The sequence below is a fragment of the Hyperolius riggenbachi genome, chromosome 11, assembly GCF_040937935.1.
Source record: "Hyperolius riggenbachi isolate aHypRig1 chromosome 11, aHypRig1.pri, whole genome shotgun sequence".
Lineage (NCBI taxonomy): Eukaryota > Metazoa > Chordata > Amphibia > Anura > Hyperoliidae > Hyperolius > Hyperolius riggenbachi.
Window position 1 is genome coordinate 216,013,060 of NC_090656.1, and position 13,196 is coordinate 216,026,255.

The 13,196-nt window shown below is 46.4% G+C and overlaps 1 protein-coding gene across 5 annotated transcripts in view; it reads left to right on the plus strand.

The window, feature by feature from the left end:
- The window catches only part of NELL1 (neural EGFL like 1), a 1,178,134-nt gene that overhangs the window by 18,250 nt on the left and 1,146,688 nt on the right, over positions 1 to 13,196 (plus strand). Inside the window, exon 1 of one of the 5 annotated variants that reach the window (XM_068260434.1) lies at positions 8,769 to 8,906. The exons of the other annotated variants lie outside the window; for them this stretch is intronic. The gene's annotated coding sequence lies outside the window, so the exon portion shown is untranslated. Of the gene's footprint in view, positions 1 to 8,768; positions 8,907 to 13,196 lie in introns of those variants that run through there. 5 annotated transcript variants of the gene reach the window in all.

Genomic DNA, 13,196 nt, shown 5'->3' on the forward strand with positions numbered 1-13,196 from the left:
AGGCCTGTTGATCATCTAGCATCAGTAGTGCCTGAGTCACCCTAAAACATGCATGTGGCTAACCCAGTCAGACTTGAGTCAGAGCACCTGATCTGCTGCATGCTTGTTCAGGGTCTTTGGCTAAAAGCATTAGAGACACAGGATGAGGGGGAAAGCTAGGCAACTTGCATTGTTTAAAAGGAAATAAACATGACATGTAAATTTTTTTTATTTTATATTTTTATGCCGCTTGAAATTGGTAAAATTTATAAATAACTTACGGGTTTTTCATTGGTTTAAGCTGCATACAATTTGCATAAAATTGGGAAGCAAGTAGAAATCATTGACCATCCGTACTGTGGGTATTGAGAGTATAACACAGTGCAGGACGGATCGGCGGAGTGAGTAGAACAATGATAAAAAGGGACACCGAGAGCCCGATATAGTGTAGTATGTATTGGCAATATAGGTGAGTGAAAGGTAAGTATAGTTATACTCACAAACGAGGGTTACCGTTGAGGCAACCACTAGATAGGCAGGTGGGAAGATTAGACCTGTTCCCACTAAGGATTAAGAAGTCGCTCTCTGTAGATCGGAAAGAGGGGAAAAAAAGGGGTAAAACGCCCCTTCACCAGGGGTGGACTGTAAGCAGCAGGAGAACAGAGGCGCCAGCATGATAAAAGGTACATAAAATGTTTACAAATTAGGAGAGGCAGTGGTGGACTTACCCACTCCCAAGGATACCAAATACACGAGGTGACGTGTTAAACAAAGGAATTTAGTTCAATACTCCACATAAACTTGCAACGCGTTTTGCAGGCGTGACCCCGCTTCATCAGACGGGAAAAAAAAAAAGCAAACAACTGTTAGCATCCAGGTCCGTGTAAAGCACCTCTGTCTGTGCTGCGTGTAAATGCGCTTGAGTTTGGTCCGACGCCAGTAAAGATCCGTTATGCTTTATCTTCAGCTGGCATTGCAAAGCTCCTGTACACACACACACACTAAATTGTTGGCAGAAACTGTCCTTAACGGCATCCTAACTTTAGTATGGAGGATTTAACCCATTTGCAGCTACCGAGGAATTATCTTGTTTGAGATAAGTGCGCTACTTTTGACCTCCGTCTGCAGAACTCGTTGTGCTGTAAATTCTTGGAATGCTTTGATGTCTCTCTGCTAGCAGAGAATCTAGAAACTGAAAGCAGAAGTCCTCTGTTGTCTCACACTGCCCTTTAGTGACAAATGGCCATAAATACACATTACAACAGTACTAATTAGTAGCAAGGAAATATAACCAATAAAGAAAAAAAGTGCTAAAATAAATTGGGCTGGAGCACTTGCAAGCCTCTAAATTGGCCGCTTTAGGGTTAAAGAAGCTATACTGGCGAAACTGGTCGGGAAAAGAGAGGGCAGCATCATACCGGTAACTTGGATGCATTTTATACCTAGGGGTCTTGAAAACCAGCCCAAGTATGTGACTAATTACATTCTGTTTCACTTTTTTCGAAAACACTGGATAAAAGTTTCTTCACTTAGAGAAGTGTATATTATTTATGCTTCTCTGGGGCACCTGCTGGATATTTCTGAGACTAGTATTGGAAACGTACTGAGGCTACACAGAATGCCAGTATTTATTGTGGCCTTACAGTCTGGGACAGACGCGGGCTGAAAAGTCTCTTTATTGAAGGTGGGAGAATTGTTGCACAGTGGTGATTTATTGCATCAAGCTTTTCAGTTTGGACTCATTTATTTTGGACTTATTGATTTCTGAACTGCGGCTCTAAAGTTTGCGATAAGTCGACCTGTGACAGATGTGTGATGAACAGTGCTGACAGCAGCCACAGTTTCTGTATACAGTGGGGCTTATGTGCTTTTATTGACTTTGTTTCTAGTATTTGCTGAAAATTGTGGATAGCGCTCTCACCATGCAGCGCTGGTTAAACTTTTTGGGCCAGGACACTGTGCATAGAATCTGTATGCTCTCCCAATGGGTTTGGAAGGGGAGGTGTGTGTGTTTTCATCCAAACCTACCAAAGACCTACTGGTAAGTTATCGACGCATCACTTTCTTTTTCCTGCGATTTCGCATATGAACCAATGTTAACTCACACAGGCAGTGACATGGTTAAAATCGCATACATACTACCCTATGCGAAATCGCGGTAAAAACCGCATGCAAAATCGCACCTGCATGCGATTTCGTCCGCTGTGATTTTCCGGCGATACCGCACAAGTGGAAACGTGCCCTCAGTGACATGACTGTGTGCTCTGTAAAGTGCTGCAGATGTCCGTGCTATATAAATACATAATAATAGTATGGTAGGACATATGACTATGGTAGAATTAGATTGTGAGCTCCTGTGAGGGCAGTCAGTGACATGGCTATGCACTCTGTAAAATGCTGCAGGAGATGTCAGTGCTATATAAATACATAATAATAATAATAATAATAATAATAATAATAATAATATGGTAGGACATTAGACCATGTTTAAACTGTGAGTTCCAGAAGAAGTCACTGTAAATGCACAATAACAGCTGTATGCTTTTATCTGCATGGCCGATATCTGTTGTTTTTTATTATTTGGATTTGTATAGCGCCAACATACAGTATTTTGCAGTGCTGTACAATACATAGGATTATAGACCATGATAACAGGGGTGACCAACAGCACAATACAGGTATTAGACAATGGATACAACAATACAAGTAATAAGCAAGAAGATACACAGCACAATACAGGTAATACAATGCCAAATCATACACTGGAGTAGTAGTGCTAATAATACAAGTTCCCTCTGTTTTTGTTGCTTCCTGATTGCCCTCTCCCCCCCCCTCCACCCGCATCCTTAGTTGATGCAAGGTATACTGTGCACACATCAAACAAGGGGTTCTGCCCAAACACTAGGACATTATTGGAGCATGATCTGGGGGAGTGCTTTAAGAACGTCACCAATTTTTGGTGAGGCGAGAAGACTGGATCAGCCGAAAAGACAGCTATCTGTACTTCCTGTCTCTATGGCAGGTCCTCTTAAAGTTCGGCTAGACAAAGGAAACTGCTGCATTGGTGACAAATTATGATTATGTTGGATGGAGAGAAAGGAGGGGGAAAAGCAAAAAAAAACCTGCACTAACATTTAAAATTGCAATTATTCTGAGATGGTCGCGAGGCAAAATGATATCTTAATGTGATTTCATTTTGAGGAGTGAGACTGGCGCTAGGTGTCCAAGTCTCATGAATTTTAATGCGCCGAAACGCATTGTTTCTCGATTTGCAGGTGCTAACCCTGTAATCAGGAGAGCTAAGTAAGAAGCCACTTACATAAAATTGGATCAGCGGCGCCGTGCTTCGCCCGTGATTTGGAGTTATTCAGATTTGAGGCGCGACGCCTCTGACACAACCTTCACTGAAGCACTGCGAAGACTTCACCCCTTCCTGCCTGGAGAAGGATGCTTTTAGATCAGTGTTCTCCTCAGTTGAGTAGGAGAGGTGGCTACACCCTAGTTCGGTGGTTCTCAAACTTGTTTTGGACGAGGGCACCCTTGATGGCTTTTTAATTTTCTTTTCAAGGCACCGCTAGGTAAAAACTACCAAAATGCTGCTTTGAACCTAATTAGGCAGCACTTCTTCGAAGTAGCTAGTGATGCTTCCCCCCCCCCCCCCCCCTGCTTGCTTTTAGAGCACATAGACCTTTCCGCACATGGCGACTGCAGTTAGTAAAACCCCCTTCAACCCTCCTGGCGGTTTGTCAAAATCCGCCAGGGGGCAGCAAATACGTTTTTAAAAAATGTATTTTTTTTTTTCATGTAGCGAGACGAGGTCTTGCTACATGATAGCCGACGGCGACCGGAGATCAGGAGATCCCGTTCAAAGAACGGGATCTCCTGGAGGGCTTCCCCCGTCGCCATGGCGACGTGGCGGGATGACGTCATCGACGTCGTGATGTCAAAGGGGACTCCGATCCACCCCACAGCGCTGCCTGGCACTGACTGGCCAGGCAGAGCTCGGGGTCTGGGGGGGGGGGGGGGTGGCTGCGGCGACGCGTATATTGGCGGGTAGCGGCGGCGATCGGGCACTGCACGCAGCTAGCAAAGTGCTAGCTGCGTGCAGCAAAAAAAAAATTATGCAAATCGGCCCAGCGGTGCCTCCCGGCGGCATAGCCCGTGCTCAGCACGGGCTTACCGCCAGGGAGGTTAATTATGCAGCATCACCTCAGCTCCCACTCCAGATTGTGACTCCCATTAGCTGGACAAACGTTTCCTTACCTATCCAGGCTATGAGGCCAAGGTGCACTAATCCGTTGCTCCACCCCGATTCCTCCGATGTCCAACTTCAACCTTGGCTGCCGGGTCTAAAGGTTGAAGGGGAACTGTAGTGAGAGGTATATAGAGGTTGCCAAATTGATTTCCTTTTAAGCAATACCAGTTGCCTGGTTATCCTGCTGACCCTCTGCCTCTCTAATACGTTTAGCCATAACCCCTGAACAAGCATGCAGCAGATCAGGTGTTTCTGACATTTTTGTCAGATCTGACAAGATTAGCTGCATGCTTGTTTCTGGTGTTTCTGCAGGCAGATAGCTCAGCAGGGCTGCCAGGTAACTGGTATTGCTTAAAAGGAAATCAATATGGCAGCCTCCATATACCTCTCACTACAGTTGCCCTTTAACTGGTGGATATTGCGGCCCCATTGTATATCATTGTGCGGGTGCATTACCTGATGGCAATGCACAAAGGATAGAGATGTGCCTGAGGCACCCAGTTTGAGCACCGATGACCTAGTTGTTCAGTCATGTCTCACTCTGGGACCCCCATGGACTACAGCACGATAGGCCCCTCTATCCTCTACTATCTCTTGAGGGCAGCTTGTCCCAGCTCATGTTGGTTGCTTCCATGATACCATCTAGCCATCTCCTTTCTCTGCTGTCCCTCCTCCTTTTGCCCTTGATCTTTCCCGGCATCAGGGTCTTCTCCAATGAGTCCCGCCTTCTCATCATGTGTCCAAGAGCTTTTCAGCTTCAGCATTGCTTCTTCCAATGAGAAGTCGGGGTTAATTTTATTTATGGATTGACAGATTGCATCTTCTTGCAGTCCAAGGGACTCTTAAAAGTCTTCTCCAGCTCCACAATTCAAAGGTTTCGATTATTCGGCGCTCAGCCTTCCTTCTGATCCAGCACTCACAACCATACATTACGCCTGGGGAAACCATGGCTCTGACTATTAGAACCTTTTGATAAGGTGACATCTCTGATGCCACGGTCCTCCTCCCCCCCCCCCCCCTTTTTTTTTTTTAATGTTAAGCCTTTGTCACCTTAGTAGATATTTTTAAATAGATTACTACATTTTTATTTTATTTTTTTTTAATACACAATAAATCTAATAAAAATCTGTCAAAGTCTACATTATTTTTGATTGATATCATGAGATATTGATCATAAATGTGGATCTTTGCCAGATAGCTGGAAGCTGGTAGGTAGGTAGAGAGTGTGTGTGTCATGTGACTAAGGCTCTGCCTAGCTTTGTACTGCTCAAATCTTGTTTGATGTCTGATGCTATGAACAACATGTCCATCTGCCCTGTCCTTCAAACCCACTGCCATCCTTTCTGGACTTCCCAAGACCAGACTCTGACCCTGCCAGGCCCATTCACTCCTCCTGCCGCACCTCTTCTCAAGTCCCTTCACTCCCTCTCTGGTGTACACATCCATCCACCATACCTCCCCTTTTTGTTCAGCAGCTTCACTAGTTATCTTGTTTGGGATAAGTGTACTGTTTTTGACCTCGGTCGGCAGAACTTGTGCTGTAAATTGTTGACATGCTTTGATGTCTCTCTGCTAGCAAAAAAAAAAATAGAAACTGAAAGCTGAAGTCCCCTGTTATTGTCTCGCACTGTGCCCTAATGACAAGTGGTCATAAATACACATTACAGCAGTACTAATTAGAAGCAAGGGAATCTTTCAAATGAGAAAAAATAATAATAAAAGTGCTAAAATAAATTGGCCTGGAACACATGCAAGACTCTAAATTGCCTGCTAAAGGGTTAAAGATCCATCTGTTCACCATTGCTTAACCTTGCTTTATAGCTCCAACTCCCTCCTTTTGAATGTACACCTCAACCCCACCCCCTTATGTGTCCCTCTCCCCCACCCCTTAGATTGGAAGCGTATTTGTCAGGGCTTACCTTCCCGTGTGCTCTTCTCTACCACCATATGGACTCAGTGACTCCTTGGGCTTGATTCACAAAAGAGTGCTAACTGTTAGCACGGCCGTTCGCGTGAAACGATAACGTTTTCACGCGAAAACGTTATCGATTTCGCGGTAAAATTCGCATTTGTGCACGAAAACGTTATCGTTTCGCGCGAAAATTCGCGATCGCGCGCAATGCGAAAACGGCCGTGCTAACAGTTAGCACTCTTTTGTGAATCAAGCCCCTTGTCTGCTATATGCATCCCTACATTGCAATCTGTGCAGAGTCCTCCAGCAGCACAGAGTATATCAGGAGAGGAGGGGTAGATGGGAGCAGAGTCCTCCAGCAGTACAGAGTATATCAGGAGAGTTAGATAGAAGGAGCAGAGTCCTCCAGTAGCACAGAGCGTATCAGGAGAGGTAGAGAGAAGGAGCAGAGTCCTCCAGCAGTACAGAGTATATCAGGAGAGTTAGATAGGAGCAGAGTCCTCCAGCAGCACAGAGTATATCAGGAAGAGGTAGATAGAAGGAGCTGAGTCCTCGAGCAGCACAGAGTATATCAGGAGAGGCAGACAATGGAAGTCAGACTATGACGATGGAAAGGAGTTGGAATCGAGTGATGGAAGAAAAGCTTTGGAAGTGGAGTTCAGCTGAATGTTTGTGGACGGAGTTTGAATGGTGTTTTATCGGCAGGATTGGTAATGAGCTCCTTTGTGCGGCTAATGACGGGGGTTCAGCTTCCACCATTCTATTCAATCAGTTTCATTATTCCTCCCGGTAGCATATTACAGGGAACGTTGATTTGTGCCATTAGCGGCATCGCGCTGCTGCCACCTGTAGAAGGCCTCCCTCGCATACCGCGCCGGTAAAAAAAAAAAACAAAAAAACCTTTTTATAAGACTGATGTGGATTGTAGTATTAAACTGTTTTTAGTATTCTATGAAATAATAAAAAGAGCAGCGCTGCAACAAAAACACATAAAACTGTAAAAGAAACAAAATAAAATTCACTGTAAACCAGAACAAAATGCAGAATATTAGGTGACACTTTAATTTTGGAAAGTGGGCCTTTCACAAATCGGGGCCTGCTTCCACCGCAAGCGCTCCGAGGCGGTTTTTGCAATGAGTCTCCTCCGCTGCTGTATACATTCAATTCCACTACAATATACACTTGTCCTGCACGGTATCCATCCTTCCGTGTTCTCTGGTGTCGTGTATGACTTGTGCAGCTGGAGGGTGCTAGTGAGACTAGATACTCCTGTGTCTAGTCTCATTGTATCTGCAGGACAATAGTCTAACCTGTACAGACCCAGGCTGTACACAGCGGATCAGTGAATAATGGCGCACAGCGCCTATGCATACAAATGGCGTAGCATTTAAAAGATACGCTTATCGCTATTTATCGTTAGTACTGCATAATAATGGCGCACAGGGAAAAAGAAAAACTGCACACACGAACGTTATCTATCAATAGTGGCACACACTAACGTTATTTAACAATAGTGCCATCCATTTGCCAAACACCAAACGTTATTACCCACAGTAAAGCTATTTATCAATAGCGCCCTACATAAGCCAAACTGCAGACGTTATTTAACTGCAAAACGGTGAATGGATTTAATGTAACACTGTCAAGGTTAGGATTAGGCACCACTGGGGGGTCTTAGGGTTAGGCACCACCAGGGGGGTTTAGGGGTTAGGGATGGGTACAGAGAGGGTTCTGTGTGTTAACGGTAAATAACAATAAGGCTTTAACGTTAAATAGCAATAAAGCTTTAACGTTGGATAGCAATAAGCGGCAAACGGATTAGCGGCAACACCGTGCGCCATTATTCTCAGGTGCCATTTTCAGATAGATCCGTACACAGAGGCATACTTTGAATTGCCTGTATGCAACATTAATGTCCCTTTTTTTTTTTTTGGGCGTTTGGTTGTACTGCTGCGTCGTGACTAACGTCGCATTACACCACAACGTCCCACTGTGAATATGCCCTTAACTCTTCCTGTACTGGAAGACAATATGAGACTCCTTTTCTTTCCTACTAATGTTCTATTTCTTAGCTACTTGTACTATACATACAGTTCATTATCTCATAAGTTTTATTTTTGCTTTAAAGAGAAACTCCAACCTAGAATTGAACTTTATCCCAATCAGTAGCTGATACCCCCTTTTACATGAGAAATATAATGCTTTTCACAAACAGACCATCAGGGGGCGCTGTATGGCTGATTTTGTGCTGAAACCCCTCCCACAAGAAGCTCTGAGTACTGCGGTACTTTTGTTACAATGTAACAAGGTTCACAGACAGGAAATAGCTGGTTACAGCTGTCTCTAACAGCCAAAACAGCTAGGAGCAGCTACATAACCTGCCCACAGTAAAAATGTCACCATGTAATAAATGTCAGAATGTAAATCGGGGAGAGGAAAGATTTTACAATGAGCAAACATTGACTAAATCATTTATACATAATTATGGTAAAAATGAAGCACTTTTTTTACTACATTATTTTCACTGGAGTTCCTCTTTAAATGTATATTCAGCAATAGTAGTAATGTCAGGTATCTTTCAAACTGTTGGTTTTTCTGTAACTGAAAAATCGCACAGAGCAGCCTGAAGTGTTTACACCTTGCCACTACTTGTCCTCATCGCAGGAAGATGCACAATAGCTGCACAGAGGCGTTTGTTGTCCGTCCTTGAGGTGACGCTGTGCGGGGGTCATACAAAAGCAGAGCTGGAAGAACATATAGGTATTGAGATCCTATTCTGCAGTGACAAAATGCTGATTGTTTCTATGTTCTAATAGCCAAGGCTTCTATGCACCGGGGCCAGGTCAGGTCAGAGTCCTTGAAGCACAAAATCCTCCTTCTGATGAATATTGCTGCCAGTGTGTAAGGCCTTGGCCCCACTCAGGGCAGTTTTTAGGCTAAAATACACCCAGGGCGAGGGTTAAAATTGCGCCCCCCCTCCCCGCGAAGTCAGGTATACATGTCCGCAGTGTAGGTTAGCCAGGTTTAGTTGCACTCAGTATAGGTAGCCAGCTATAGGTTAGATAGGTAGCCAGGGCCGGGCCGAGGCATAGGCTGGAGAGGCTCCAGCCTCAGGGCGCAGTGTAGGAGGGGGCGCACAATTCATTCAGCTTTCATTCCTAATTGTGTTTGAAGCAGAAAGAAATAAGAAAAGGGGATACATGGCAGTGACTGCAAGCCAGATAACTAGATATTAAGGTGTTGGGGAGGCTGTGGGGCCTGTGGCGCTTCTTAGTCTAATAGCAATCAGTGTGTGATGGCTTGGGTGGGAGGGATTGAGGGGCGCACTTCCGTGTCTCAGCCTTGGGTGCTGGAGGACCTTGTCCCAGCTCTGTAGGTAGCTGCCCCCCAGTATAGGTTAGATTAGGTAGCTGCCCCCCAGTATAGGTTAGATTAGGTAGCTGCCCCCCAGTATAGGTTAGATTAGGTAGGTGCCCTGCAGTATAGGTTAGATTAGGTAGCTGCCCCTCAGTATAGGTTAGATAGGAAGCTGCCCCCCCCCATAACAGAGGGGGGAGCCGCGGGGAGGGCAGCCCGACCTCTCCCTCCCTTCCTCTCCGGGCGCCCTCCGTGCTCCCCCCTCCGAGTCTGACTGCACAGGAAGCGCTGCTGTGTACAGAGCGCATTAGCGCAACTCACCTCCCTCCCTGGTTCCAATCGCCGCCGGTCTCCTCTTCTGTCTTCTCCTCATAGCCGCTGACACGCTGCTTCCGGGTAAACAGGAAGCAGCATGTGTATGAGCGGCTATGAAGGGAAGAGGAGACCGGCGGTGATTGGAACCAGGGAGGGAGGTGAGTTGCGCTAATGCGCTCTGTACACAGCAGCGCCTCCTGTGCAGTCAGACTCGGAGGGGGGAGCACGGAGGGTGCCCGGAGAGGTCGGGCTGCCCTCCCCGCGGCTGTGGCTCCCCCCTCCGTTGCTGCGCCCAAAGTCCTTCGGCGCCCACACGGCCCTAGAAACGGGCCGCCCCCACTGGAGTATTTTCAACGGACATTTGTGCTTCCTGCTTTCTAGGAATCGCCAGCGACTTCAAAAGCGTTTCACCAATGCGACTCTATGGCTGTGGTTGCAGAGGAGAGATTGCGATTTGCTGGAGTCGCCAAAATTGCATTCCCTTTTTTATTTTATTTTTTCCAGGAAATTCACTCTAGCATTTTTAATAGTTGTTTGCAATCTCTAATAGGCCCCTGGAATGGGGTGGGGAGGGGCTTTCGGGAGGAGTGGTGTTATTGAGGCATATCCTAAAAACTCAATTCTAAAAAAAAAAAAGAAAAATGCCATAATTTGTCTCATTATTGCACTTCCAAAACCACTTTAATATTGCCATAGCAGGGTATAAACTGTGTATAAACAATTACTGCATTTTAAAATAGCTTATAGGACGCTAAGCGCGATATCCAAATATGTCATGACAGCATAACATTTACTGTGTGTGGCAGTCGCCAGCAGTTGCCTTTGCAAACCGCCCACACCTTTGTTAGTATTTCTGTCAGAGGCCACCACCAAATGCACCCCACGCAGTGTCATGCGGGTCCCTCACTATCTTAGGCCTCGTTCACATCTCTTCAATGCAGATGGCCGTGAGATTTGAACGCAACGCGTAAGATCGCACAACATCTTTGCCGCTACCCGCTGCGCTGCTGATCCCATTGACAGTGATGGGATCAGCTCTGCGCTTGTGGGCAATATGCAGCATCATAGCGCATCGTACTGCTGCACAGTACAGTAGATGTGAACGGCAGAAGGGCTGTGGCATGGTATGACAAAAGGACTGTTCATAAAACGTGAGCAGACGTGGAATCCAATGACTAAAGGTAGCCATACACTGGTCGATTTGCCATCAGATTCGACCAACAGATCCCTCTCTGATCGAATCTGATCAGAGAGGGATCGTATAGCTGCCTTTACTGCAAACAGATTGTGAATCGATTTGAGCCTGAAACCGATTCACCATCTGCTGAGCTGTCGCCTGTCCCCCACCCCGCATACATTACCTGAAGCCTGGTCCCGGGCATCTTCTCCGCATCACGGCATCCGCGTATAACGTTCTGTCACTCCAGTGACAGCGGAAGTTCAAATAGAGCGCCCTCTATTTGTACTTCCACTGTCACTGCAGTGACACAGGAAGTTATACACGGATGCCGGGAGCCAGCTTCAGGTAATGTATACCTGTGTCGATCGTACGCCGCTTGCGATGCACTCCCTACCCACTGGTGATTGACGGTAATTTCCCGCACGGAGTGATCGGGATCGGTCTATTTCGGGACGAAATCGATCGAAGTTTAGCGTGAACGGTTTGACAGCAGATTCGATCCCAGTGATCGAATCTGCTGTTGATCCTCGGGTAATTGGCCTAGTGTATGGCCAGCTTAACACTTTATTCTGATCCATACATTAGAGAACTTAGATCAATAAAGGGCCCCTCCCTGGGGCCCTTTCGTGGCCGTTTTGTGGGAGTTGGAGGGGTGCAGCATGAGGGGAAAGCCTTGGCTACAGTCGGCGCCTCTCCCTAACCTCGGGGCTCTCCCCTCTGCACTCCCCTCCAGCTAGATACAGTGTGGGCAGCGGGCAGCGGTGGGTAGATACATACCTTCTTCCGTGCGTTCCACCGCAGACTCCTCGCTCTAGCGGCCGACGTCACTTCCGGAAGTGACGTCACTTCCGTCGCGTCGGGTTTTTTTTTTTTTTTTTAAGATCTACGCATCGCCATAGACAACATGACTTCCATGTCGACGCAGCTTGCGCAGGATCAGCGCAGTAACGTAGTTCTGGCCCTGCGTCGGTTTTGGCAAAAAATGTCACTTGTGTCGCGCTGTAACGTCAGTATGAAAGTCTCCATAAACTTTTGACTGCAGGGTGGAGGGGTGTGGTGACTGGTGAAAGGGTCCTTATTCCACCGCAAAACCCTATGGAGGTCAATAGATGAGGCCCGATCTCTCCACTGGGGGCATACTGTAAGCAGGAAACTACAATACACAACACTAAAACGTACAAAATCCAGAAATCTGCCTTTAAATGGATACATTAGTAATCTTGTTTTAGATGGGAAGTATTTACCTTTCACCCCCTCTCTCTCATCCTGCTGCTTTCACAGTCTTTGCAGGTAATATTTTTATTAATCACGCTCTATTCTGTGGCCGCGCACTGTAAAACCTGCGCTGATTAATGGTAATGCAATATGCGTTAAGAGCATTTCTCTCTAGCGGGGGCATTTGATGAAGTGGATGTAAATGTATTACATACAGCGAAAATCCAGATAGAATTAACCTTAAAGAGAACCCGAGGTGTGTTTAAAGAATGTTATCTGCATACAGAGGCTGGATCTGCCTATACAGCCCAGCCTCTGTTGCTATCCCAAACCCCACTAAGGTCCCCCTGCACTCTGCAATCCCTCATAAATCACAGCCGTGCTGTGAGGCTGTGTTTGCATCTGTAGTGTCAATCTCGGCTGCTCCCCCGCCTCCTGCATAGCTCCGGTCCCTGCCCACGTCCCTTCCCTCCAATCAGCAGGGAGGGAAGGGATGCAGGCGGGGACTGGAGTTCTGCAGGAGGCGGGGAGAGCAGCAGACTGACACTATAGAGATAAACACAGCCAGCTCTGACAAGCTGTTTGTCAGCAGCGTGGCTGTGATTTATGAGGGATTGCAGAGTGCAGGGGGACCTTAGGGGGGTTTGGGATAGCAACAGAGGCTGGGCTGTATAGGCAGATCCAGCCTCTGTATGCAGATAATATTCTTCAAACCCACCTCGGGTTCTCTTTAATGGAAGCCAAGAGGTACATATGTGCGCGCAGTGTTGAGTGGGCTGGCACTTTATCATTAGCTGTATAGAAATAACACCTGCAAAGTGGACCAGCGGAACTGTAGTGAAAATAAAAGTGAATAAAATTGCTCCCCCCCCTCCCATATTCATTTTATAATTATTTAGTCAGTGTTTGCTCATTCTACAATCTTCCCTCTCCCTGATTTACATTCTGAAATGGATCACTGGTGGTGACCTCTTTAGTTCTGC